The following is a 6081-nucleotide window of genomic DNA, read 5'->3' as shown; positions in this document are numbered from 1 at the left end:
AACCTCAAACTCCTGGGCTCAAGTGATCCTCCTGCCTCAGCCTCCCGAGTAGCTGGGACTACAGGCATGTGCCACCATGCCCGGCTAATTTTTTCTATATATATTTTTAGTTGGCCAGATAATTTGTTTCTATTTTTTAGTAGAGACGGGGGTCTCGCTCTTGCTCAGGCTGGTCTCGAACTCCTGACCTCGAGTGATCCACCTGCCTCGGCCTCCCAGAGTGCTAGGATTACAGGCGTGAGCCACCACGCCCGGCTAATTATGTAAATTTTTGATGAGGAGATTAACCTGCATTATGCAGGTGTGTCCAATGTAATGGCAAGGCTCCTATTTAGTGGATGAGGGCAGAAGAGAGAGAAACAGAAGGATGGAAGCATGAGAAGAGCTTGACTCCACAATTGCTGGCTTTGAATATTGAGGAATGGTTACAAAAGCCATGCAGGCAGACTCAGAGGCTAAAAAAAGCAAGGAAACAGATTCTTCCCCAGAACCTCCAGAAGAGAGCACAGCCTGCTGATACTTTGATTTTAGCCCAGGGAGATTCATTTCAGACTTCTGACCTCTAGAACTGTAAGACAATAAATTCATGCTGTTCCCATCTATAGTAATTTGTTACATCAGCAAAAGGAACTAATACAGGTTTTGGTAACTGGCAGTAGGATGTAGCTATGTCAAACATCTAAAAATATTAATACAAAAGTGGCTTTGGAATTGGGCAGTGGGCAGAGGCTGCAAGAATTTTGAGGAACATAATATAAAAAACCTAGATTGTCAAACAGAAATAGTAGAAATACAGTTGTTAATGATTGTACTAGTGAAGAGTCAGAAAAAAATGGGAATCATGTTATTGGAAAGTGAAAGGAAGAAGACACTTGCTACAAAGTGGCAGAAAACAGAATTGTGTATGCTGTTATGTGGAAAGTAGAACTGGTAATGGATGAACTTGGATACTTAGCTGAGGAATTTTCTAGGCACAGTGTTGAAGGTGCAGTATGGTATCTTCTTGCTGCTCATAGTCAAATGTAAGAGGAAAGAGAGAAATGGAGGGAGGAACTGTTGAACAAAAAGGAACCAGTACTTGATGAGTCAGGAAAATCAGCCTGTCTAGATTGCAAAAGACACAAAAGTTAAGAAATTTACTAAAAGGAAAACATACCCTATGAAAAAAACTAAGGATATGGCTAAAAAACTTTCTGTTAATACCTCAAGAAGATCAAAAGGTCAGAGTACTCCCTCACAAAAAAGGCTCTTTGAGGAGATTATGCATATGATTCCTAGATCCCCTCAGCCATCTCAGCTAAAGGAAAACACAGAGATTGGTTTGTCTAGGACAGAGCTGTAGAGAAGCGTCTTATCTAACATATAGAATCCCCACAACGTAGAGAGGAGACCCACAAAGTTCTTGAGAATGGCATGGCAACAGAAATGCTACTGGCTAGTACTGAAGGGTGCAGAAAGAGGACAAACTGAAAGAAGACTCTCAGATTCCTAAAATTCTACAGGCAACAAACATGCTAATGAAAGTACTCAGCTGCAAACACAGAAGGATTCAAAGGGCAAAGCTAGGAGGGAAGAGCCTTGAGTCTGGAGGGCAAAGCTTCAAGTCACAGAGGATTGATTATTCCCAGGCCCTAAAACTCAATGCAGTTTGCCTGGATGGATTTCAAAACCACTTAGGACTAGTGATTTTTTTTCCTTTTTTCTTCTTGTCTTTTGAACCAGAATTATATTCTTAGGCTATCCCAAGGGAAAATGATATTAATTAGGAACTGCTCTCATGTCATAACACAATCAAAAATATGCTATTCTATGCTATTCTAATTATGCTAATAAATAAAACGCAAGTACCCTAGTCTTTTCAACTCTAAAGTGGAAATACTAATATCTTAATAAAATAACACATGCAAAAGTTATGTTGTCATTATGACAAGCTCTCAGGAAATGTTACTTTAAAAAGTGCTAAATAAGGAATGCATTAATTTACTGGTTTGAAGTTTTCATTGTTAGCTCAAACTATAATAAACCAAAAATAAAAACAATGTAAAAAAAAAACCTAAATTTTTCTTGGAAGTGTTAACTTTATCTAAATTCTTGCTCTGAAATGGAAAAAAGATAAATATTATAAAACTAAGTGACATCTGGTTTTGAAGTAAAGAGGGTAACAAATGTGCATGTCATATTATTTGTTCTCTATTCTAAGCATCACTTAGGAGCTGTGCAAACTATAAAGAAAAAAAGCATAATATTGTGAGTTCAGCAGACAGATACCCAAGAGAACTAACTGCTTAATTCTTGTGTTTGTCTTCCTCTGGCTTTCTTTTCAATAACTATATTGAGGTATAATTTACATCTAATAAAATTCACCTGTTTCATGTATCACTTTAATAGTTTTTAGTATATTTATGGAGTTATACAACCATTACCATAATCTGATTTTAGAACATTTTTGTCACCCAAAAAGGAAACCACTTATCCATTAGTGGTAATTCCCCATTTCTCCCTCCCAAATCCCTAAGTGACCAATAATCTACTTTCTGTCTCCATAGATTTGCCTATTCCAGACATTTCATATCAGTGGAATTATATAATATGTAGTCTTTTTTGACTGGCTTCTTTTCTTAACTCTATGTTACCAGCTCAAAATCATTTTCTAAAAGAGAAATTGATGCCAACCCTTCATGAATGTAGAAATAAAATTATCACATTTTAGACATTTCTCCAAATAAGACATTGAACTGGCCAGTACACACATTTAAAAAAAATGCCCAACATCATTAGCCATCAGGGAAATACAAATCAAAACCACAAGGAGATAGTAGTTTATCCCCACTAGGATGGCTATATTAAAAAAAATAATAACAAGCGTTGGTGAGAATGTGGAGAAAATAGATTAGTGGTTGCCTAAGGCCAGGGAGAGTCAGGCTACAGGGGGTACAGGGTTTCTTTTTGGAGTGATTAAAAACTTCTACATTGTGGTGATGGATGGTGAATATACTAAAAGGCATTAAATTGTATACTTCAAATGGGCATGCATGGCATGTGAATTATATCTTATAAAACTACTTTTTAAAAGAAAAAAAATGAAAGTCAATTTGCCTTTCCTATTATAAATATATAACTTTGATGAACCAAAATAAAAATTATAACATCTATATTCAGATGCAGCATATGTTGAAGTCTTGTTGAATAATCATATGTCCAAAGTATAAGGTATATACTGATGGTTGTTTCAAATTTTCAGGATATTTCCAATCTTCAAAATAAAATCAGACTGAGACAAGAAGTCTGGTCACCTCAGGTCTAAATTAGTTCAAAACAAGCAAACATATATTAGGGAATATTTAGTCAAATCTATTAAATAGTACAGTATTACAGAATCACTGGCTGTTTTATCTCTAAATGAACAGCTGGAAGCAGGGTCCTTTTTATCTGCAAGGAAATACAATATCTTATCAATTTCCACTGTCTGGGGCAGCAAAAATGTTTGGCAGAAATTATTTCCCATAATTTCTGTTCTTAAACTCGCCCTGAGCTGATTGATGATGTTTTGTGTCACTATTCCCATAATGGGATATGGATAAGTCTGACTTCCTAGTCCCACGGTCCCCAACTCCTGGACCGCAGCCTGGTACCATTCAGTGGCCTGTTAGGAACCAGACCACGCTACCTGAGCTCTGCTCATGGTCCTGCCCTGGAAAAATTGTCAGGCCGCACAGCAAGAGGTAAGCAGTGGGCAAGCGAAGCTTCATCTGTATTTACAGCCGCTTCCCATTGCTCCCATCACCACCTGAGCTCTGCCTCCCCACCTTGTAAATATTGTCTTCCATGAAACTTGTCCCTGGTGCCAAAAAGGTTGAAGACTGCTGTCCCAGTCGATCTCCTTTTCTAAAGTTTAAAAGGTCAAAACTAAAAGAAAATCGTTTTTGTTCTTTGGTTTGCCAAATTATAGAATGGAAGCAGAGATTTCTGGAAAGTAATATACTGATCTGCCAAATAAATTCACAAAATTGGCATCTGTTGGTATGTTGATCAGAGATAATGTATAATATACATTTTCCATTCAAGTCCAGATATTATTTAAAACATTCAATGCCAATATTAATTTTGTTTCCCACTCAGAACTTATTGGTATAAGAAAAAATTATGTAGATTTTGCCAAATAATCAAAGAAAATAATAGTCACTTAATTATACCCTGGTGAATTCTGATAATGTTTCAGTAAAAAACAAATTGGGGATTGGGGTGAGGGGAATCAGTTGAAAAGGCCAGAAAGAGGTCATGATATTTCTGGTGCATGATTCTCCTGCAAAGATCAATACATATGATAAGGCTAATGTTTTCCAGTCAATTATAGACTCAGAGCCCACAGTATTCTGGGTGCTGACATACACGTGTGAATAAGACAGATAAAATCCCTGTCCTTAAGGGGATTTTAATTCTAATGTTTATAAAACGCAAACACAAATCTTTCTCTCTTTGCAGTTTCACAATACATAATGGAATGTAACCAGGGTAACCATGTCTGAAATTCAATCCGGTGCCACTTAGGAATCTTGACATCATGAATAGTAATAAATCACTTTAGACCAGTGCTTAGATACTTGGACAAACTAGGTACCCTCAACATGGTAACCACCTTTTTATACCGTTCGCAAATAATAGGCCTGATAAAAGTATTTCCTCAACTCCAGAGTGAGGGAAAATAATAGCAAAGCTGTTTCCATCACTGAACACTCAGGCACATGAACTTGTCTTAGAACCAATGAGAGTATGTAAGTGTGTATGGGTGTATCGGGAAGCTGGTGCACAAACAGGTAGGCACTCATTATTTTGATGTAGTGGAATGGAAATGTCTTGGTACAGGGCACCAGAAACCTGCCACATCTTGGGAAAGTCTCAAAGCTTTGGGCCTGCATTAATTTGTTCCTTTAGTCAAAGATCTCAAAGCCAGGCACAGTGGCTCATGCCTGTAATCCTAGCACTCTTGTAGGCTGAGGTGGGAGGATCACTTGAGCTCAGGAGTTCGAGACCAGCCCGACCAAGAGCGAAACCCCATCTCTACCTAAAATAGAAAAAATTAGCCAGGCATGGTGGTGCACGCCTGTAGTCCCAGCTACTCGGGAGGCTGAGGCAGGAGGATCACTTGAACCCAGGACTTTGAGGCTGTAGTGAACTATGATGATGCCACTGCACTCTACCCAGGGCAACAGAGTGAGACCCTGTCTCAAATAAAAAAAAAAAATCTGAACTACAGTCATGCTTAGCTCTCAAACTGTGAGTCCATGATTTCCCATGCAAAACCTAAGGCTACAACTCCTGAACTTGACCTGCAGTGAACCAGTCTTTTACACTACAGGAGGGAGTAAACAATGAGGTAATAAATAAATAAATGATCTCAGATTCTTCTTTCTTTCCACTACTTAGTTCCTTCCCGTAGCTTATATACTTTGAAAGTCTGATCAAAAAACAGGTGATAAGGAATAGAGTTCAAGATTAGCATGTGTAAAGGAGGAGGAAACAAGGAGGAAAGAAAATTATTGGGGGTTGGGAGAAAGCATGTCAGGGAATCCTTAGAACTTTCCTGGGGTAAGGGAAACACCGCAGCTATAAGGAGGGAGTAGGGGAAATTACACTGTTAGGTCTGTCTCAATATTCCCCGGTTATCGGTTCCCAGAGACAGGAATGAGTACTGGCACCAGATCGAGCCAATGACAGAGTCATCACAAATACACAGCCATCTCACACACACAGCGTTTATTGTAAAGCGAAAGTACGTCTCAGAGGGAGAGCCGGGTCATTCTCTGCAAGTGGACAAGTGGAGAAGCCCCGGCCCCACCCCCCAAAGTCTTAGCTCACACTGTCTTTTATATGCTCACTAGTTTGCCCCGCCTCTCTCCTGTGTGGGATTGCAAAGGCGGGAAACATAAGAGATCACGTAACAGGTTGGGGTGATGTAACAGTTTCCTTTCTACCCATGTGTCTTCCCAGAATCCTTCACAAAAACCCTACCGGGGGTCAAAACCATAATGCTAATTGGATGGTAATGAGCCCCAGGTCAGTTAAGATCACTAAGAGCTCCTC

This window comes from Lemur catta, chromosome 2 (assembly GCF_020740605.2).
Source record: "Lemur catta isolate mLemCat1 chromosome 2, mLemCat1.pri, whole genome shotgun sequence".
Lineage (NCBI taxonomy): Eukaryota > Metazoa > Chordata > Mammalia > Primates > Lemuridae > Lemur > Lemur catta.
This window is presented reverse-complemented; position numbering follows the sequence as displayed.